We start from the raw sequence: 21,092 nt of genomic DNA on the forward strand, positions 1-21,092 counted from the left end.
ATACAACCTTTCAAGTGAACCTATATTGGCTGTTTCAAATAGGTTGGATTGTTGTTTATATTTGATGGTGTAGTTAGTTATTTTTTCATTAGACAGTATTTTGCCCTCAGATACCTTCTTTTGTGATGTGTTCTTAAGGCACTCAGACTAGACATTGAATACATACTTTAATATTCTATAATTAAAGTGGATGATCTTAGCACTGCTACTTGTCCTTTGTAATTCTGTTATCAGGGAACACACTGGGATCTCCCTAGTCTTGAATAGGTGACTTACTCTGAAGATAAAGATATTTATTGACTTTTTTTTTGCCTGCTTATCACTGCTGAAAGCTGTCAGGGAGAGTTCCTCTCCAGAGTATAGAAAAATATAAATGCATGGACACTCATACACATTTTCAGATTACTGTAGTTGTTGCTGAAAAGAAAATGCTTCCAACAGATCTGCTAATAATTGGACCTGACTCAGTGCTGATTCTTCCAAAGCTGGCTATAAAAATAGATACTAATGCCAATCAGAATTACTCATATTGTGCTGTGAGAGAGTGAGACTTACTGTTACTATCTCCACTGTTTAATATTCTCCACAAAAAGTTGAAAAGAGTTGTGCAAACTGAGAAAAGAAATATATTCTGGTAGTAGGAAAATTGTACTGAGTGCATCTCAGTAGTACTTGGACAATGTTTAGTGAAATGGGAAATTGAAAAGGAGAAAGAAAATCCCCAGGAAACTGTCGTCTAAATATGCCACAAACAAATGGGATTCAGTTTGTTTGAAAGCCAATTCCTTGTCGTGCACTGAAGCTAAACAGCAGGAGGTGAATCCGTAAATCATGTCAAGGAGTAAAGCAACTTGGAAAACTTTAAAGTCATTGTGTACAAAAGTCCTCATTAGCTCACTAGTGGTTTTCTGTTGCATCTTTTTTTTTCTCTCCAGATAAAATAGACATGCAATATGGGGAAAGGCTTGCAATGGCTAAATGGGAACAGCATCTGCCCTGTATACAGCAGTTTCACATTCCATTTAGAGACTACAAACTCTTCTTTCTATACTTTTGTATAAACTCCCATTCTGATAATTTTCTATGCTAAAACAATTGTAGTTAACATTACTTGTTGCTTGCATTTTCATATGTAACTCTGCTCTTTTGGCACTCAGCGTTAGAAACAGCAGTGCTGTGAGATCCTCTGAAAGGATTGTCCAGATTTATAACCTCAGCAGTGCTCAGCAGCTTGTGTGTGCAACGGACTTCTGAGCTTCAGCTCAAGCTCCAGGCCTTTGAGTTTCCATCATCACTACTGTAAAAGATAAACTTATGATTGGCAACCAGACCATGCCAGCCCAGATCTGTAGCACTCATGTAAATCCACAAGGAACTCAGACAGACACCAGGCTGCCAGACAGCAGGCCTGATTCTAGCTCTCTTTGATGTAAAATCACTAGCTGAGCTCTGTAGAAAGTGATACGTGTATAAAGTTAAGGTAATAATTTTTAATGCTTTACATTTACATTACACTTTTAAAGTTTAGCAAGACTCAGGTTTTTTTATCTGTCTTTTCTCTGATGGTGAACCACAGCTCCCTGTGCAAGGCTACGTTTATCAACTCATACCGTTTTAGCATCATTATATCATTTTTACCTACTCACTAGATTCTCCTGTTGCTAGAAAGTCCTTCACTCATCTCTATTTTCCTCTTTTTCCATGTTTATCTTTTATGTGGGTACGTTCATTCCCAAGATACCTTGTTATCTATTTGCATATTCAACGTGATATATTTCTGTTATTTTAACCTATGTCTCCTAGAAACAAAAAAACAATCATGTCTGTGGTCTAGAAGATGGGAGAAAATGACTACCAGGTCTCAGGACAGAATCTCTAGGTAGTTGATTTAATCTAGCTTGGACTAAGTCTACACAAAAAACATTGCTGGCTTAAGTATTTTGGATAAGATTATTGGGAAGAAAAAAAAAAAAAAAGCACATGTTTCCTTCTTGAGGTAAGCACACTAGGAAACCCCGGTATAGATGTCACTATATTAAAAACTTTATTTCAGTATCATAGTTTGACCACCTCACTGAAGGTGCCACTATGCTACAGAGAAAATCTCGAAGATATCCACTGGCATAGTTATGCTGAAATAGCTGTGGGTGCAGAGCTCTTCTGCTTTAGAGAGACCCTAAATTTAGTAGTTGTTTACTGTCTCCTAAGTCCTGGTAAAAGCAGGGCTTTCTCTGAGTCCAGAAAGGGCAGCAACATCATTGTCCCTTTGCTGGAGATAGGAAGGAGTAAGGTGACCCAGGCCTTGATCCTATATTGAATGGACAAAAGAAAGACTGTAGCTCCCACACAGAAAGTAGTAATGCCACGCAATCATCTGCTTCAGCGCTTATGCCAGGTGGAAAGGAGGGTCAACACCCAGATCTAACTGTAACCCCTATTGTAAATTTCCTCTCTAGACCCCAGGTAGCTCCTAGACAAGAAGAGTTTTGCAATTCTGCATGTTCATTCATCTCTGGCTGCCTCAGAACTTCCTTTCTAAGTCACTGATTGTTTTCCTTAGATGCTTGTGCAGCTAAAACTGCAAGGGACTTGAAGACTTGGTGTTTAGAACCTGTCTGGGTGAATGGTAAGCCAGAAGAGCAAGTTCTGTGGAACATGGAAAATGTAGCTAACCAATTTAGACTCCAGGACTGGGTTCAGAAGGGCAGGAGAAAGTAAATTTAATCTTATCATTTCTTAAAGAAACTGTAAATTGAAAGTGAAATAGAAAAGAAGATGAGGTTATTTTAAGTTGAATACTCTGCTAAAGAAATTATTTTGTGACATTGAGCTCTGTACAGGAATTAATCTCTGAACATTAGAGAGAGATGAGACAACATTCCTGCTATTGTTTTGATGAACAGTCTATGTGAAATAGCCATTGTGATTCTTTACAGTTTATTTTTTCCTCATCTGCATTTCTAAATCCTGTGAATGGAAACCTAAACTCATGGCAGTTGTAACAAAGCATCTGTACCTGACTGACTCTGGAATTTAACTGCAGAAACCTACTTTTCTGTTGTTGTCACTGTTGTCACAGTGTTTCCCCAGTGGTCTTTGTGAGGCTTGTGTAGTTTTTATTCTGTCCTGTTCTTTCTCTAGTATATACAGAAGTTTTAACACTTGAAATCACTTTAGCAGATTAAATTTAGAACTCAAGTTATGATTCTCTTGCAAAAGTGAAAAAAAGAGCCCTGTGTTTTAGATGCTGAGAGGATGTGCTCTTTGGACCGGTATAACAAATACCTCTGGCATTAAGTTGTAGGGTCTCATATGGTCATGCGAAATTGTTCAGTTTTGTGGCAATAGAATCCATATAAAGAAATTTTTACTTCTGTTGGCTCCATTTTATATTTCACTGTGTTTGCAGGAACGTAATTTTGTGCTGGGTGACAGTTATATGTGCTGTAGTTCAGCCAACTATATCACCATGAATCTAATTGTAAGCAGATAGCCTGTGTGTTAATTAATGCATGTATATTTACACAAATTCAGTGCTTGAGCACTCTGCTGGCTTATGACTATTGTTAGTGCGTGTCATATGCTACTTCTGACTGAGAAGGTAGATAGGTATCAGTATTTCTGGGTTGTAGATTCAGCCCCAAAAGATCTGAAGAAACAAACTTCCAATATTTTTTTTATGCACAGCATATCACTCCATGTTTTGTTGATTGCTTATTTACATTTCCACAGTGCATGCATGTATACTGTTGTATGTATATTCTACAATTGCTGTTGTATAGCCTGTACAACGAGACTTGTTCTAGAAACATAACTAATGCTAATGTTTAAGAAATCAAATATTATGAGAAATTAATCCTAGTAGCTTTGTCTTTACAGACGTTTAGAAGAGGAAGGTAGATATGATACTTGTCCATATAATTATGAACTCTTAAGTGTGTAGCTTTTATCGCTTCACATTTTAAAGTCCCAAGCATGGCTGTGGAAACTTAAATTTTGCCTTCCTGTATATGTTCATGTAAACAGCTTATATGCTTGGAATTTCACATTGAGTTTGAATGACTATCACAAATCTCCTTGCAAAACTCAAAATTGCTGTTTCATTTAGTTCCACACGAAAACTGAAGAAACAACAAAGCAATTTCAAGCTTACTTGAAACTGAGCTAAGGTTGTCCTAGCTTGCTTATGTGTGAAAAGGTTTGTGCTACTATATAAAATGCAGTACTAAAGTCAGTTAGGGATATTTGGCATTCGGGTCAGCCCCACAGCACCATTAGCTTCTTACAGAAAGTAAACCCACAATTTAAAAAAATAATATTAAATTACTTTTCTGTTTTTAAAGTGTTTTTTACTTTTTTTTTTTTTTTTTTTAATCTAGAATTTAATGTTCAGGCAAAGTTACAAGCTGTTTACACTGATGGAAAATTAGTAAGATTGAATTGCTTTCCAGAGCTCATAATGGGTTCTTGTCTCATAATTCAATGAACAGAAGTATTTTTGCATCTAGAATTTGAACTATTAGAGGATCAACTGATTTTATACACTGTATTGTAACTGTAGAGGCCGCATTATGCTTGGATTTATATGAGGAATTTGCTTTTAGCCTTGGGTATAATCAGCACTTCACAACCTTGAGAAAACATAGACACACTTATGTGTGTCTGTGTGAAGATAAATTAGAAAATGTCTGGTTTAGTTAGTGTTTTATCAATTGAATCTTCTGTCTGCATCTTCTTCTTCAAAGAAAAGGCCTCCATGCCTAACAACTTTTGGGAGGGGAGTTTAAGAAAATTTCTGTGGCTGTGCTTAATATATTCAGAGCCTGAGGTTTTACTCTATGTTCTGTAATTAATCTACACTGGTGTAGAAATGGATTGTTATTGCAAGTAATCACCGATGGTTATCTGCTGTGAAAGTCAGAAAAGCACATAACAGTGTGTGGGGGGCTCTCAAGTAAAAAAAAAAACCAGCATTCAGCATTTGGTTGCCAACTAGAAGCCAGAAACAACAACTACAATATATTAGGTATTATCATATTGGAGGATCATTTGCACATTATTTCATATGTTTTATACTCATGTATAGAAGTTTTATACTCATGTATACTCATGTATAAGAAGAATACTCTGTATTCTTCTTGTACAGAACAGTGATGATTCTGTGATTGAGTTGGGGATCTGCTGATACTTTAAACTTCAGAAATGCTTGATTTCTTTACCTGTTAAAAAGTTAAGTGCTAGGTAGGACTTTTTTTTTTTTTTTTTCCCAGGATGAGGAAAGATGGATAAAAAGAAGTTAATATGGATATGAAAAGTAATGCTATCGTTATTAACCAATTTCCATGAGTATCCCATTGGATTGAGTCATCTCCAGTGGGATTTAAAAAACATGAATCAATACAAGGCCTGTATTTGATCACAGCAGCTGCTTTAGAAGGAAGGAAAAGGGGGTTGGGAATTTAAATGGGAATCACAAAACCATGATCATTAAAGATCTTACCAACTTTTAACAAACTATATGTGAAACCCTGAGAGAGCAAGAAAGGGACCACACCAACAAGATTTCTTTGACCTCTAAAGAAAAAGCAGTAATGAAGGTAGTGTTTTCCCACAGAGAAAGAGAATTCACAAAGAGTGGTCTTTTGTTTGGGTTTAGGTACTCAGTATCACTATGATAATGTGTCTAGGGCCATAGTTTGTCTTATGTTGAACAGCCCCATATCATATTTGTTAATCTTGTCTTAAAATGGCTAATAAATCCAGAGTAGTTCCTCTTTAATGATTGTATAGTTACTAGTGGTGGCAGTTGTGTGTTGCCTTATTTTTTTCTTTTTTTTTTAATGATTTGTCCAAGTCTCCAAAGAGCTTTGTGATTTGTTCTTTCATTCTCTGTTCCTTTTTTTCCCCTCTCCTCCTTTCTAGCTAGCTACTTTTGGGAGCGACAGGAATAGCCACTGACATGAAGTATATGATTTCATCTCCTTATAAACCCAGGGAAGATACAAGGCAGTTTACTTCTGAAGAAGAATAGACCGGGAGATCTCGTCTTATAGGAAAAGATGGTTTTGTTCATGGATTTAAAAGGAAAATGACTGCTTCTCATTCAGGAGGAATGCTTGTGATTGTAATAATTGTCCTTGTTGACAGCATGTATTTTTGATGTTGTGGGAGAGCACAGAGGAAGATGTCTTCTTTTACGGCAACAACACTGGAAGGTTCCTTCTTGCCTAACTCACAAGTCACTAGTCAGACAAAGGCTGAGTCAGGCTCTATGCTGTCTTCTGTATGATGGTCTTGTGTATGAAGTAAACCAAGAAAGAGCACAGTGGACATTCTTTACTCCTGAGATACTAAGATTCTCACTTTATTTATAAATGCTAGGATTTTTCTGTTTTACTTAAATATGTGGATAGAATACATGTAATATATAGGTAGAGCAACTGTCTCACTAAAGGGCTCTTTCTTAAAGGAATAAATGTGGCACTACATTCTTGATCTTGTTTTTGATCTAGCTGCTAGTGTACTTCACAATTCTGTACCTGGTTTGGGGCCTGAACTGTGAATAGAGAGACAGAGTTTAAGAAAATGTGACCAACATAAAGATGAGTTAGTGGAGTCTTAGTAAAGGCTTTTTGTGTGTTTGAGGAAACCAGGCAATATACTAGTGCAGGGTTACAAAGACGAACTTGTTTCATGTGGCTTTAATCAAATCTGGGATGTCTGGAATTAAGGGTCATCACCCTGCGAGGCACCTTGAGAAGAATTGCTGTTTCAAATAAGGCTGTTGCTGACATGAATGTGGACTGAAAGTTATGCTTTGTTAGAAACCAGGCATAACAACCAAACCAAACAAAACCAGAAAGAAAACCCACATATCAACAGAACATCTCAATTTGTATTTTACAGTAATTTATAGTACATTAAAGAAGGAAGATTGTTTCATTGTCCAAGAAAACAAGAAATTTAACTTGTGCAGGCACATCTAATATATTATACAGTAATGATTCCCAACAGTTCTGTAGCCAATCCATACTTGAAAAAGTTGGCAAGATTTGTTCCCTATTATATCCACTTCACCCTTCTCCCAAAGTCAGCTGCAGCATCCTTGCCTCTGCTGACTGCAGCAATAGCACTGAGTTTGGGCTAATAGATCTGGTTCCACCTGACTGAACGGGTCTGAGCAGCTCCTGTATCCCTCCATGGTGCTCCCCAGTACTCCCAGTTCCAGGACTGTGATACAGGGGCAGATGAACCAACCTTACACTGAACTCCACGGCCTGACAGACTTCATGCCATGGGGCTCCGTGTTGTGCGTGGCTTTGTAATATCTTTGACCCCCTATGCAGAGCCCCAGCTCGTCAGGTACCACAAACTTCCTCTGGCAATAGCTCATTTTAGGTGGTCAATATGTCATAGCGCATTGCTCTTTGTGCATTCTAATGGGGAGTAGATAAAGATTAATCAAAACTGAATCTTCAGTTGATGGTAAAAGAAGCATATGTAAGTTAGGTATGCCAAGGGTCTGCAGGATTTGGGTCAGAGGTTAAAACTACCATTGTTTCTGTCAGTGATGCTGGGCATTAGCATGGTTAATTCTTTGAAAAAGGAGATGAAGATAACATGAGAACTCCCAAATTAATGTTTTTGGTCTAGATTTTGCATTCAATTTCATCTTGTGAAATAAAAAAAAAAAAAAAAAAAAAAAAGAAAAAGTTGGGCATGTATAGTTTAATACAATGCAGTTTTATCAGGTCATGGGTAGTTGTGGCCACTTGTTGCCTAGCTATCCTGAGTACAAATAAACAAACCATTCAAGGTAGTTCTGTATGGTGGGAAGGGCTGAAATGTTCTTCTGAAAGACTTAAATAAGCAGATGAAAATAGGTTCTGACACATTATACTGGGCTGTTCTGGCACAAAACTAGCCCTGTTTTTTGGCCAAAAATTATATCAAAATTGTGTTAGGATTGAAAAAATAAACCCCTCCAAGATAAAAAAGCTCAGAGATAAGACTGCAATAACATATGACATCCCTGCATGTAACGCTTCTACCAAGCTCTATGGTTTCCAGTTACTTGTGAAAGAGGATTGGATTGTTCTGCAAGGACAGGAGCCATCTCCCTCGCAGTGACCACAGGAGAATTAACAGCACAGCTCCCAGTAGGTCTCTGTAAAGAAATTTCTATACGCTTTACCCATTGAATCCTTGTGAGATTCAAATTCAAGTTTTAAGAGAGAAGTAGAAGCCTGAACTTTCTAGTTTAGCTCTCTTGATACGGAAGATTTCATGGTGAGGGAAGAAGATCAGAAAAGGGGAGGAGGGAAAGAAAATATCTATATGTGGTCAAAAGATAGTTACAAATCTATGTTCATTTGAATCTGAATCTCTAATAACTGTAAATCAAACGTTTAAATTTAGGTTTATGTAATGTAGGACATAGAGAAAATAAAAGGGAAATGGCAAACATCTTCCCGGTGTTCCACTTATTTAACATTATAAGGGAGCTATCGTACACGCTGTTGAGGAAGCCCCAGCCATGTCTGGGTGTTTGCTCTTTGCTAGGAACGAGGCTGCCGGTGCTGTTGTCAGGCAGCTTGCCCAAACTGTTTTCATTTCAATGTGCACCATGGATGCTCTGGGCATATGAAAGCCAGTAGCCTGTGTCATGGGATAGCATAGGCCTGACTTGTACCAAGTAGTGTAATGTTCTTGATACAAGCACCTAAAACATTGCAGAGCACATCTGGAGTCTCTCGCTTTCCAAATTTAGCTGCACAGGAGGAATTGTAACTTTTTTTTCCCAGAGCGTTGAATACAATCCAGCCCTTCCAAACTGCATGCTTAGAACTTTTATGTTCTGTGAGAATTTGATACGCTGTCTTGAAATTTATGTACCTTACCATTTTTTGTACAAATGTAGTAAATCAGTAATGCTAGTAAATTCTGTCTGAAAGGTAGCTGCCAATAGGCTGCTTTCTTTAATAGTCTAACAGACTAATCCTCCTTATGGACAAGCAGTGAAGTAGCATCTGTGGCTGCATTCTCATACTGCACTTGAATGAAGTTTATTGTCATTTTGAATCAGCTTGCAGTTACATTATCGAACCCAAAGAAATATAGACAAAAAAATTTCCTAAATAGGACAAGATGGTTACATCGGTTAATGCTGTAGAATTCAACATGCTGTAGATTGCCAGAATACAAGTATATTTTTGTTTTTACTTCTCCCTGCCAAACCTAGTTAAATACTGAAGTATACTGTAATTGGATATTGCTATTTGCAAACATCTATAGGTGATTTTCACTTCAAATTGGCAACTTCACTTCTGTCTTTCATATCAACACTTTCAAAGACATGTTTGGCTGATGGTTGTTTGAATGTATAATATGTAAACTAACTCCATTCAATTTTTCATGTGTATACCGTACTATTTTGTGACTTGAATGGTTAAGCATTTGGGCCATTGAATGCTTACATGACTGTTCCTGATGCTGTTTTCATTTTGGGGTTTTTTTTGGTGTGAGGGCTAGAAGTTATATTAGGATTCTTTTAGAAAAGCCTTCAGCTTATTAAAAAAAAATCCAAAACACCACAAAAATCTCAAAACAAATTTGGCATATCTTCAAAGCTATCTCAACCATACAGATGTGCTTGTGTTATGCAGTCCAAATAGTTTTCTTAGACCCCCCACCCGCTGGCTGAAGTAAACTTGCTCAGCTGCATAAATGAAAAAGAATGTCATACTGAGTATGTTTGAAGGAGTTTAATCTACTGTCATTATCATTTATATCTTCTTGTGCACACAATATTCGTAGCAAAGCAGTTAATACATTTAAATTACTGTTCTTCCATGTCTGATAATCCTCCCAATCCCAGACAGAACTGTAGTCCTCATCGTGTAACATGGCTTCCCAGTACCTTTACCCAGAGCAATTTCTTTCAAATATGCCTGTTCAATTCTTTTCCTTAAAACACCCGACAGATGAAGGAAAGAGAAATGTCAGGAAAGGTGTCAATATGCCAGTAAACTAAACAGGGGGGAAGCACAATAGAGCTGTTTCCAAAAAGCCCTTACCACCACAGATACGTGATATATGTGGAAGGACAGAAGGACTGAAAAGACAAGGGGAGAATAGAAGAAAGTAGGGGAACACCCAGTTTAGGAGGTAGCTCAGCCTAAACAATGCAAGATTTTTGAAGACAGATTTTTAGACAAAGATTATTTAGAAGTGGATTATTCAAGGACAGAAGTTGGGGCTTATGTCTCTGTATGAAGAAGGAGATCGGAGCAGCACACTGCAGGTGTTAGAGCCTGGGGAGGGACAAGAAAAAGGTGAGAGATTAGATGAGGCTCTGACTGCAAAATGTGTTCAGAACCGATCCACTTAGTATGTCAGATGTGATGAAAGGTAGGTTTGCAGATAAAGGGCAGTAGTTGGAAGTCATAAATATTTCCAGAAAAAGGTGTATCTGCCTCATAAGCTTAGATCCTGGCCTGTAATGTTAAATGGGACTATTCTGTGTGGACTCTTAACTCATCCCTACCCCTCATCAGCTCTTTCTATCTTCTGCAACAGTGACTGAAACCAACTCTTCAGCATAATTCCATTGCCATTAATCAGTTCTGCTGATCACATCAATACAAAAGCTAAACACATTTCTAAAAAGCGTTTGCTCGAACAGTCCTGGGCCCAAGCTAAGAATTTGGTCCTGGCATCTAAATGCCTCAAAATCTATAAATGCAAAATATTACAGCCATCTCACCCATACTGCAGAAGTCTGAAATGGGTTGAAATACAAAGCTTGATTGTTATTTCTGACTTTTTGGGTTGGATCCCATCTTTAGGTCTTTGGGAGTATACAACTTGTCATATGCTTTGATTACTAGTACCTATTGTCACTCTATAGTCACACAGGCTATTAGTAATTACTGTAGTTATACAACAAGCTTTGAAACTAGCCATGCTTTCTCTTGCAGTTTTAATTTTAGATGTTCTAAGGAGCATGCTAAAAAAATGGTGTTTTACAGATGTAGCCATATCTTGCATGTGTACTGTCAAAAATGGACTAGATTGCCATTTAGTATTTTGACTCCTGGCAAGAATTAGGTATTTGTCAGCACCAGTGGTCCATAACCAAAAAAGGTATTACTTGGAGAACAAAAAAAAAAATCTTTAAAACATTTTCAGTCTCTGCTTATGATTGTAAAAAGGCAAGCAAATGAACATTTTGATTGTGAGCATGGAAATTTTCTTCCAGCAGATTTAGCTGTTAGGTTTTCTTCCATAAAGATTGGTTTAAATCCCAGTGCTCAGGATGTTAAACTTTGCATAGGAATGCACATTTTAGAATGGAACCTGTTTAAGAGCACATTTATATTTATTAATTTGAACTAACAGAAATATTCTCACCTGTATTTTGTTCTCATGCATACTGAAATACATGCTGAAAGCCTAGGACTGTTTTTATTGCTTTTCTAAATTGAAGTGTTTAGGCCTCCAAACTACACCAAGTTGGAGTTCTGCTGGTGCTGTGTATAATTTTGTGTTGCTGCATGCTGAGGCTGCTAAATAATACCTAGGAGAACTCAGAAACCTGTGGGATGGAGCGCTAAGAGGAGGCAGGAACAGGAAAGGGTGTAGGGAAGAGGGCTTATCTTTCAAATTATATGTTTGACCTCTGTCAGTCATTCGCTTTGCACTAGGAATTATACAAGCTAAATCATTGGCCTTTTGCAAACTTTGAGAACTCTGCTTTGCAAAAACTGGTTGTTTTGAACCTTTGAAGGAATAGGGAACTCAACTTCAGATTCCAGATCAGTTTGAGGTAACTTGGGGTATCTTCATTATTCTTTTTTTTAAAGCATAATTCCAGAATACCACCCAGAAAACTCTAATAAGTGTCTATGTTGTCTTGGTAGGACACTGTATTATTCTCCTGAATATATGACCTAACAATCTCTTGTAATATATGACTTTCTCCTAACTATTCTCATGTGTCAATACTTTTTTTTCAATGTGATTTTTCACTCAGATATAACTATCTACAAAATTTACTGTCAAAGAAAAGAAGTCTAAGGAGTAGGAAAGAATACTCCTACATTGTAACACCACACTTGTCTCAATAATAGGCAGTACTTTGTCACTTACACTTACAGTTTCTTCCCGAATCTCTGGCTTTGGTATAAAATGCAATGCCTTTTATAAATTAAAATCATGTATTTGCTTGCTGATTAATACCTATACCAGTGCTGAACAAATTAAATCTACAGTCTTCAGGAAATGTTCAGGATGCTTCTTTTAAACAAGAAAATCTCTCTCATTAAATCAATTAGTTACCACTCAGAGGAGAAATGATCCAGGGTATCTGAAGGTATTGATAGACTGTTGGGTTATTTCAACTCGATTAGGGTCATATCCTGGCCAATGGTTTGGTCAGGATATTTTAAAAATCTGGAGTCACATTTCCAGAGCAACCATTGCCCTCTCTGCAGGTGTTCCACAGGAGTCCTCAGCAGAAGAGGGAAGGAGGGGTTCATTCACAGCCCTATTCTCTCATGCTGTTGCTTCTGTTTTCCCTTCATCTACAAACAGGCAGCAGTTCCTCAGTCTGTAGGAAATTAGTGCCTTGCTGCACCACTGCCTGCTATGGATCCTGAAAACTGGCCACTGCCTGAGGGGCCAGGGTGTGCCAACGCTACGTGTGCAACTCTGAACATAATCGTGTCCTGAGAACGTCTGCAACTGTGCAATGCAGTGGCCCATGTTAGACAGCAGTAATAACTCAGTATACTATAAAGCAAATCTATGAAGACTCTGATTTCTAGGGTCATAGCCATTTCTGATTTAGAGTGCCTGTTTATTTTAATAATTCACTTAGTTCTACTGATGCACTGTAATTGAATTCAACTGAATTATTTCCCTGTCTGCTGTCAGCCTTCTCCCTCCTGCAGCTCCCTGGCAACCAGGTCCAGGATAGGTCTTTAAAAGAACCACAGACTCTTGAGCTATACTGTAAAACCTGAGCTATACTGTAAATCATAGAGTCATCTGAAGTTATGCAAGATTCTTGGGTTTGCAAAAGACTGACTGCTTGTGATACATCCATGAACCTAGTTTGGCCAGTGTATTCTCAACTGATCAAACACTATGAAGGTGGAAGGGGGTGGAGAGGGCTTTGAAACATTTTTTTCTTTTAAAATTTAGCTTTGAAGACTACAGGATATTCTACATATATTCAGAAGAAGATTCAAATGCAGTTAGTCTCATGACAATTTGAAATGTGCATCATTTTCCTGTAAACTCCCTAGGAATGGGAATTCCGATACAGGGAGAGTCTTGCCAAAATACTGTCCTGTTTTTGCTTTCCAAATGTGAAACTCCCATTGAAATAACTTGTTTGATTTCTATTAACTTCAGCCTCAGTTGGAGCAATCTTAGGAGGAACACTCAGAGAAAAGTTCCATAGTGCTACAAGCATGAGAAATTAGCACTTTTGGAAACTTTAATTTATATAAGTGGCCAATATTGGACATGCATTTTCACATCAAAATGAAGCCACGTAATAGTTGCTTGATATTTAAGGGAACACAGAATATGCCTTGACTACAAGTGATGAATGCAGCAAATTCCTTTACAATATATGTGCATTAAGGACAAAGTAAAAATCTTTTAAAATTATCTTGCTAGAGTAGCAACATGTAACCAGCTAGTGCTGAACTTTAAAAAAATTTGCATTTCTCCATATCTTTCATGGAATGCTTGCTGAACAGTCAGCATCCCCCACCCAGCTACTGCATCTTGAGAATACATACACCAGGTAGCATGTGCATTTCTATGCATATTCCTAATAGTAACGATCACAAACACCATTAAAACTTAGCTTTGTAAGACATAACACCAGTTTCTCTCCCTTTTCTAAATGAAAGATAAGATATACTTGAGTGCTGCAGAACACAGAAAAGCAGAACTTCAAGTGGCATATTGGAGACCTGATTTCATATATGAATCATAAAAACTAAGACAAGGGTTGTAACAAAAGGATGCAACGATTGCTCGAGTACTACCTCCTACCTTCTGATCAGCCTCCCCTTTGAATGGCACAGTGAGCAAAAGCTAGAAGGTGTGAAAATACCTCTTTCAGGTCCTCATGTTATGCCAAAAGTTTCAAATGCTGAATCATAAACAGTAGCAGAAGTTTAAGATGGAAAAGGCCGCCTTCTGCCCTGACTTTACTATTGTATCCTTTAAGACACTGGGGAGAAAGCAATGCAGGGAACAATACAGTAATTATGTCCTTGTAGCATTTCATTCTCTCATGTCCACAACATATCTGCTTCTGTCAGGAATGTTGTTTTATTTTAAGTAATTTTATTTTTGTCGGGATTTTGAGGAATTTCAAATTAGCTGAAGTACATGGGGTGCAGTAGAAAAGTCACGTTATCCGTGCACAGCTAAGTAAGTGGTGATTCCCAAGTTTGTTAGATGTTTTTGGCAGTCAGTGATTTGCACTGATGGATGCAGGAGTTTCACTTCCCGGCCAGACCAGAATAAAGTAAATGTAAAGTTTGCTTATGAAAGGAGATTTCTGTCTTATCTACAGAACTGAAACCAGGAGTAAAATGTTTTATTCTTTCCTGACCTCTTCCCCTTCCCTTTAAAACACTACAGTATTATGTTGATTTACAGCATTCTGAAAAATTTTGATATTTTTCTCTTTAAAACTGTACTTATCATGCCCAAAACAGAAGATAATTTGGTTTGGTTTTATTAAAATCCTCTCTGAACTTTTTACACTGTAGCTATTCTTCTCAAATGAGTCATACAATAACCATTCCCAGTTTGTAGCCAGTTCTCCAAAGAAGCAGAAGAAAAAAGAAACAACTTCCTTTTAAGGGAATGAGACCTGTTTGTAATGATAAACCTCTTTCCATTTCTATTTGAAGACATTCTCCATAACCCAAGAATTGATAGTTATAAAAACACTACCTACTTTATTTGGATTACAAAAACATTCGTAGCTGTAGAACTTTGTTTAATGTTAGCCTAAAGCATCTGTATATATGCTCACACAAAGGGGTACTGTTAAAATTACACATATGACATGTTAAACAAGCAGCTAGTTTACCAGAAAACTGTAAAAAACAGCTTAGAAATGGTTTAATTTCATTTTACTTAGTATTTTAAATAAATGAGTTTAAACAAGAAGTATTTCATATTTATGTGGAATGAAAACGGTTCAAAAGTATGTAATTATATAAGTAAGCTAACACAGCAAAACTCATCATACTGCTTGAATGCTAGAGTATTCACATGTTTTTAGAATTTGGGAAAATATCTACATGTCACACATCACTTACAATTTCTGTAACTTCCGAAAACCACTGTTATTTTAACAGCAGCTATATTGTACAGCTACTCAGTTTCTGTCCGTAGAAATCAGGTATTTAGAAATTTAGGTGCCCTCACTGTGCATTTTGTTCTCAGGCTGTGATCCTTCCAAGCTTCTTCCATTAGCCCTGCAACTAGTAAATAACAAATTCTCTAGTACGACATGAAAAAAGATGTAAATATTAAAACTTGGAATTACTTATTTTTCTCTTCTTGTGGGTGGGATCACTTTGCAATCCAGAATATCCAGAAACATATTCTAATTTTAATGAAATCTGTACGTCAGTTAAGAACCAAATTTCAGTAACTGGTACTGTAAGGAAAATAACATGTCATAAGACTCACAAGAAATTTTAAAAGGTTATCCAGATGATGGCCATGGTTATTTTGCGGGGTTTTTAAAGATACTTGACTATATGTAAAATCTTTTCAAGATATTAATTTTAAATGTGTAAAATGGGTGTTACTTCATACAAATTAAAATATTTCACTGGTTGTGTTACTTAGATGGAAATAAGAATAGAGTTACAAACAAGGTAAGGGTTGAAGGGGAAAAAACCCTGATACTAAATTCAGACTCAAAAGCAGAGATGAATTGTTTAAGTTGTATTCCCATCCATTTAGCTCTGAACCCCTGACACTATAGTTTATTAGAGAGGTGGAGACAACAGAATTCTTTGTAACATGGATTTATATTACCAGAGGAGCTACAGCAGACTTCTTCTGTGTTGTTAAAATAAATTAATCTAAACCAGCAGGGGAGCGTCCTTGAATTACAATGGTTGCATTATTCAGAAACTGTAAAGATTGAATTTTTAAGGAAATCCAAAAGGCATGTAGCTTGGGAAAGAGCCAGTTGTTTTTTAATGCTGCCATTTTTAACAATTCTTAATATAAGAAACTGGAGTATTGTTTCAAGCAGATCTTTGGCATACATTTTCTATGGTTTTATTTAATTATCTTCCTCTGAAGTATTATTATGTACTAACCCAAGCATAATACAGCATCTCTCATCCCAGATAGATTCTGAGGTACTTAACCTTTGGCCAAAGTCTGTGACAGCTTTACAAAATGTTGTCTAAGTCAAAGATGAGTTATATACACAGAAGGCCACAGCCCACACATTATGAAATGCAGCAGTTCTATACCAAGAGCACCACTATGTGTGCCTTCTAGGAGGTAATGTACTATTTTCCTAACAAAATGTTCAAAGAGGAAAGGTATACAGGGTAACTAATGTAATCAGATCATAGGTACAAGTTGGAATTTGGTTGGAACACTAAAAGTCGAGTCTCTCCTGCAAATGGATTTTTTAAACGTGAAATTACTGCAAGTGGTCAGAACCCCCAGGTACACATTTCATGTGAGGATTACTCAGGGGCTGACTCAGCAGGGACACAGCCATATACTGAGTGCACAGCATTAACTTTCTGCAACACTGGTTTTGTCAAGGAAGGGCCTTGAAAAACAAATTCACAATTTGAAGTGGTATTATTTACATTTGATGCACAGTTTTTTATTTTAGCATAGATATAATTTTTATAAAAACATACTACTAAATGTAACAGACAAATATCACTGCTGTTGCTAATTTCATTAAGTGATACATAGCTCGCAAATGCATCATATCAGCCAGCTGTGGTCTACCGATCAAGGGGTCACACAGAGTGGATGTATGGGTACATCACCATTTCCTGAAGACAAAGAACTGAATTGTGAAAGCATCAGTACCTAAGATATTTTTATAATGGAAGAGCACATATAAAAAGCTTCGGTGCTTTTTAAAAACATCATAGTTCCTGTGCATTATAATGTCACTAAACCTCCATGTAAATGTTAAAACCAGTTAGTGGGGACAACCTAGAACAAAATCCTACTTGTTTAATTAGTTGAAATTAAGTCCTGAATTTGCTGCTATCAAACACTCATATTTTGAAAACTTTAAGATCTGAAACCTGCTATAGAGTATAAGTCTGAAGAACACTGTGTTACCCCAAATTACAGTCATATTGTCCCATGTAAGCTTTTTTTGTTCCCCCTTAGCTTTGTTGAAAATGCACTACAGTTCTTCTAGGGTAGCTCCATCAGCTTCTGGAGAGTTATGCACAGAGGTATGGACTATTCTGTACAGTGTTACTGAAATAGATTAGCTTAGAACCTAAAGTAATAGAATAGGTTAGAAACTAAAGTCACAATAGGCTTCTGTTCTTTTGTCTCTTCTTCCAAAACCATAAATAATAGAAATAAGGATTAAGAAAGATAATTGAAAAATGATATGGGACTAAAATAAAAAAGTTTTTCCAATCTTACTCAGATGTTAAAATAATAGTAAGTTTTAAAGAATTTTCTAAAAATAACAACAAAAGAAACAAGCACATGCAAATGAACAAGATAATCTTGACTGTATCAAACATCTGGAAAATATAAGCACACATAAAAGAGCTACTCATTTTAAGGATTTAGTTTAATATCTCATCCCATTCAAGAAAATTAGCATGTGGCTTTAAAATACCTACTTGCCATCAGAATATTTCACCCAAATATAGTTGTAAGAGTTTTTTGACAGCCCTAGTTATATTAGTTTAGGGCAACAGCATTCTTTTCCATTTTCTGTGGCTACTGTTGGTCAAGATTTCCTACAAGATACCTTGATTATTTTCCATCTATTAAATAATGCATCTAACTCAGTGGCATTGTTATAGCCACATGGAACCTTGAAGTAACCTTGGTATGGATAAATCCAAAACTGCCAGATCTTCATGACTTGATTTTCAGAGTGAGCCCTGACTTTACTATATAAGAAACCAACAAACTACTGTATCTTGTACAGAGTTAAGAGGCACTTTTTGTAAGTACTTTTGAAATTAAGGCTCTGGCAGCCACAAAAACAAAATCCTCCATATAGTATTTCCCTTTAGATCTATGGAAAGTGTTTCAACTCCCAACAAACATCAAATACTAGCTTTAAAACATGAGATACAAGCAGAAGGGGAAATGGAAATCACTCTGTCTTCTCCTTTCATATCCATTGTGTTGCTTTCAGAGTTTATTCCTGAAAGAAAAAATAATCTGAAGGAACATCTGATGATATGACAGCATGGCATTCATGAACGATTGTTTGAGGGACTGTCAGGAAACCTGCAGTAATGGCAAAGACAGCCCTGATCTGCAGAACTCTTCCAAATGCCAAGAGCCAAATAAAGGGAGTAGCGGCTAGAAGGAACTTGTGAAGGCACAGCTAGAAAGTGAAAATACATTTATGTGGATCAGTTCTGTAATTCTGTACTTATTTCCTGAGGAAGTCCTTCCCTATGATTCACATTACTATATACATTGAAAATTGATGAGTGATGTAGCTCCTTATCTCATGGCACTGTTTATAGCTGTCCAATAAACCTTTACAGTCAGACACAAATTTCAGCATCTTGTTGATGTAAGAAGACATTTAAAAATCAACTGAAGATCAAGAGTGGCATTTTAAGCAACTGGCTAGGAATGTAGAAATGTAGAGTGATCTTTTTCACCTAAAAGAAGATAATCTGACTTAGATTAGATTTATAACTTTGCTGACACCCCCCTTACTGATATAATTTTGAGGGAAGGGTCCTGTTATATGAACTGCTAGTATCTTCTCAAGTTTCTCTGGGAAGCACACTTTTTAAGGATTGCATAGTCTTTCAACAGATGTCACAGGTCAGCACCTTCATAAATTAAATTCAGTGTCAGAATCAGTGTCCAGTTTCCTTTTCTCTTTATTATTTTGCCCTGAACCTTACCTTTTTCTTATTAACTTAAGCCTAATAATTAATTTAAAGAAAACACACAGCAAGACCATTTTAATGTCACTGTATCAGTGAGATTGCTTTCCAGTTCTTTTCTTTTTGCATGGAAGAAACCAGAAATCTGCACATTGAAGTAAACTTTGTCTCATCCTCTGTGCCTGAAGAAAGAAGCCTTGATGCCAGAGATGACTGTAATTTGTGCAAAGAGAAGACCAAGTCCAACCTCTCCCTTCATGCCCCCCACCCTGTACTCCACACATGTTGCATAGTTTTTTTACTCTGTGAAAGTGTTTATCCATGTCTGACACCATAGGAGTGCAGCAAAGCTTTCTGCATTAAAAAGAAGAGGGATCCAGAGATGGATGCGATTTTTCGATGAGGACAACCTAAGCAGATCTGACAGACACATACTTGCTTCACGATAACCAGTATTAGCTGAAGGACGGAGTTGGGGCCTGCTGCTGGCAGGATTTTGCCTTAAATACTCCTTAGCTCTGTGCTCAGTCCAAGCAAAGCAGTCATACAGAGATATTTCTAACCAGTCAAGTGCAGTTGTGGCAGGATCTGTATTTGTGATACTGGTTTAGAATGTGATTTATTGTGTTTAAATGATGGAGAAACTAGAGGTACATAAGGTCTAAGGCAGCCAAGTGAAATAGCCAAAATGAAACCCAAGCACATGTAAATATCATCTGGCCTGAGAGTATCTTGCAAATGCAAAACTAAAGAAATCAAAAAAAGTTCAAGGAAGCTTTTAAATGAAACTAAACTCACTTAGGCCAATATGTAAGTTTTGTTTTAAGTGATGTACAGGTATAACATGAGATTATGTGACTCCTAAGGGAGAACAGTACTTTCCCTAATACTACAAAACTATAAAAACAGAGAAGACTTTGTAGCATATAGTTTCCTCTCCCAGCAAGGAGAAAGCTGTACAAGAGTCCTGCAATACAAAAGGGACTGGCAATCACAAATAAACCTATTCATACAGTGTTTCAACCACATAGAGACCAAAGATCTTCTCCAGATATTAAACTCAGTCCCACAATCTGTAGATTACTAAAAATATTATGCTAATTAAAAACTGTTAATGCCAGATAGCACAAGTCTCATTTGAAGGCTTACTCATAATGATCTGATGGAAACCTATTAGAAGAAGCTTTTTAGTTTTAAAACAGACAAGCAAGAGGCACGGAATAGGACTGAGGCAGTAGGTAACTCCTACATCTATGACTGTCACTGGGTGCGCATCCAGAATGATTGATCCAGTCACTGAAATAAATTGTGTTCCTTGTTCTTGATGGAACACACCTGCACATAAACATGAAACAATATTTTCCAGCCCTTAATAAAATGTTTGGGTCCAGAGCAGTAAAAGGTTTTGGGGAAAGATTTGGTTTGGGTCTCATTTTAGGTGAGCTTGATTACCACGCTGTTGCCTAGAACACCTGAAAAGAAAATATTCTTCATAAGAAAAAAGGTTACTTCCTGCCCTTTTCAGTTTCAGCTAAGATTGTGCTAAAATATGATCCCATTTTTGCATCTCTATTTTTATCCCAGGACCCAGCAGCTGATGAACCATGCCAGGGTTTAATTCTTCAAAGCTGGATGATGCAGGAATCCAGAAGGCCAGAATTCAAGCCTGATATGAACAGGCCAATGCATCTTTAGTTTTTGCTTGAGTCAGCATCCAGTATCAATTTGTGCTAATTCCCAGTCTCTGCAACTTTTCCAGGCCTCTTATGTAAATCAGGCCTGGAAGCAAACAACAAGTGAATGACCCAGAAGGCTGGTACGGAGCTGGGCACCATTGTTCTCAGGCCACACAATTCAGTGCTCCATTTGTTCATGCAGTAACACTGAAAAAAATGACAGGCCCCAAAGATAACTATCCCCTCAGGCTTAATTATCGTACCCTTT

At 37.1% G+C, this 21,092-nt stretch overlaps 1 protein-coding gene and 1 long non-coding RNA gene across 3 annotated transcripts in view; one reads left to right on the forward strand and one right to left on the reverse strand.

Moving 5' to 3' along the window:
* Window positions 1-8,647, forward strand: part of LOC141960193 (uncharacterized) — a 45,129-nt gene extending 36,482 nt beyond the window's left edge. The window contains exon 4 of the long non-coding RNA XR_012633567.1: window positions 5,923-8,647. This is a non-coding gene — a long non-coding RNA (uncharacterized LOC141960193). The remainder of the gene's footprint in view (window positions 1-5,922) is intronic.
* SYNPO2 (synaptopodin 2) overlaps window positions 1-21,092 on the reverse strand; it is a 97,563-nt gene that overhangs the window by 63,746 nt on the left and 12,725 nt on the right. The gene's annotated exons all lie outside the window — the stretch shown is intronic.

Source organism: Athene noctua, chromosome 4 (assembly GCF_965140245.1).
Source record: "Athene noctua chromosome 4, bAthNoc1.hap1.1, whole genome shotgun sequence".
NCBI lineage: Eukaryota > Metazoa > Chordata > Aves > Strigiformes > Strigidae > Athene > Athene noctua.